The 2,155-nt window shown below is 44.2% G+C and overlaps 1 long non-coding RNA gene across 1 annotated transcript in view; it reads right to left on the bottom strand.

Moving 5' to 3' along the window:
• The window catches only part of LOC117286924, a 33,490-nt gene extending 31,451 nt beyond the window's left edge, over window positions 1-2,039 (bottom strand). Inside the window, exon 1 of the long non-coding RNA XR_004518072.1 lies at window positions 1,963-2,039. This is a non-coding gene — a long non-coding RNA (uncharacterized LOC117286924). The remainder of the gene's footprint in view (window positions 1-1,962) is intronic.
• Between the last annotated feature and the right edge of the window lie 116 nt (window positions 2,040-2,155).

Genomic DNA, 2,155 nt, shown 5'->3' on the forward strand with positions numbered 1-2,155 from the left:
CTTTTTTTTTTTTTTTTTGACACAAGGTCCTCTCACGTCATTCAGGCTGCCCTTGAATTCTCTGTGCAGCCCAGGCTGGCCTTAAACTCATGGCGAGGCTCCTGCTTCAGCCTCTCAAGCACTAAGATTATAGGCATGCACCACCACATCTGACACTTCTCAAAAAAACAATTACAACAACTCCAACAACTGTAGTTTAACAATACAAAGAATAGAAAATGCTTTACTATCATAAGATCACTACTATATAAGAAATCCTGTATGGGCAGAGGCTGGAAAAGTAACATACGATAAAGTTCAACAATATTTACCAAGCAAATAGTATGACCCATGTATTTTTCTAGATGATAAAATTAAAAAGAAAGATCAGTCCCTCTCCAGGAGAAGCCTAAAGTCTTGTGTCATTTATGTACACTGCTATAGTCTCATTTGATAAGTTAACAGTGGTGTCACTTGCTCTGTCCCCAGTTTGGAAGATGTGATGTGCTCCAGGAGACAAACTACTCAGGCATCAAAAGCCCACATTTATGGGCCTCTACAGAATGTGGAGAATGGCAACTAAATGACTGATAGGAAGTAAGGCTGTTACTAGGGTGGAAAAGAAGGATTTTTTTTTCCAGAGTGTGAGAAGCAGCAGACATTCTTCTCACATGATGACTAAATGCTCAATGTCCATGTCTCTGAAATACAACAGCAAAGGTCCTAATGAAAGAGCTGGGTGGAGGGCAGGTTTCCCACTTGGCTTTGCAGGGCTGGGAACTGGAATGAGTCACAGAGCCTGCTCCCTTCAGACATTGTGCTGGTGTCTTGTCTGTTCACAGCTATCTTCCCTGATTGCGTGAAGCACCTTCTCCCAGAACCAGTCCCAGGAAGTGCCAGACAGGGATGAAAGTGTGTCATGCCTCTCCTAGAATCCAAACAGGATTATTCTGATCCTTTCAGCAAGGCCAAGACCTGAGAAGGCATTTTACCTACTGAGAAGGTAACACTCTGCCTTCCCTTTCTTCTGGAAACTCTGCTTCCAGATAGAGGCTTGCAAAAATGATGAAAGACAGAATGTGTGGAAGGTTAACCTGCTTAAAATTCTGTTAAGTGTGGGGGGCGGTGCGTGTGCGCATGTATGTGTGTGTTTAAATCTCTTGGCTAAATATAGATTTAAATGATGCCAGCCAGGTCTTCCTCTTCTCCCCATCTTGGTTTGCTTTAGTGAAAATGTCAGTCTCCCAGTCCTTTCACGACAGCTAAAGCCTCCCACCCCCTTACCCTGAGGTTTCAGGTTTACAAGGTCCATAGCAACACTGAAATGTTCAGCAAGAGAAAGATCCTTCCTTTACTGTGAAAAGGACTCCAATGGGCTCTGTCAGTCGGTCCCATGTCAGTCAGTGCCTAGACTGCAACTGTGGCCAGGAAAATGGGGTACTCAGCTAGAACAGCTGGGGTCACAGCTACTGCTACAATGCAAAGAAAGTGAGTTTAGGCTACACTAGGTGAAAGGTAACAATTGCTAAAAGGAAAAGATTTTTAGCCAACAAAAAAAATTTTTTTTAAATTTTTCTAAAACTGGAATGAGTATCCACTACACCGGAGGGGAACAGTAAGGTTGGCTTCCAAGGTTATGCCCCTAGGTAGACAGTAACTTTGACAGAAAGAGCAGAGATCTAGTCAAGTCCGCGAGGAGGGCTTTTTAAACGTTGAATTAAAGCTGCCTCTACAGGTAGAATATTGGAATGAGGTAACCTCTTAGAAGGAAAAAATGCGTCAGGAGCATAGGAGAAAAGATGTACGTGTAAAATACACAATTTAAAATATAAAACTGACTCGAATAAGGGTATATCAGGGTGTACATTAGCACTTTCAATACAATTCTTAAATGGGGAAGTACGTTAGCACAAAATTAATCAATAATGCATTTTGCATATTTCGAAAATCTCCACACATTATCAAAGGCCCCAGGAACCGCACCTCTTCCAAACACCCTCTGCTTGGCTTCAGTTTGAGATCCCTTTCTTAGAATCCAGATAGTCGTAGCGCCTCGGCCCGGGAGCCGCCTACTGTGGAGGGCGACTACAATTCCCGGCGAGCTCCGCGAGGGGCGGTGTGGCCGCACTACATTTCCCGGCGTGCTCCGCGAGGGGTGGGGCAGCGGGAGGAGCAG

Source organism: Fukomys damarensis, unplaced genomic scaffold (assembly GCF_012274545.1).
Source record: "Fukomys damarensis isolate Sample0158 unplaced genomic scaffold, DMR_v1.0_HiC HiC_scaffold_19, whole genome shotgun sequence".
In the NCBI taxonomy this organism is placed as follows: domain Eukaryota; kingdom Metazoa; phylum Chordata; class Mammalia; order Rodentia; family Bathyergidae; genus Fukomys; species Fukomys damarensis.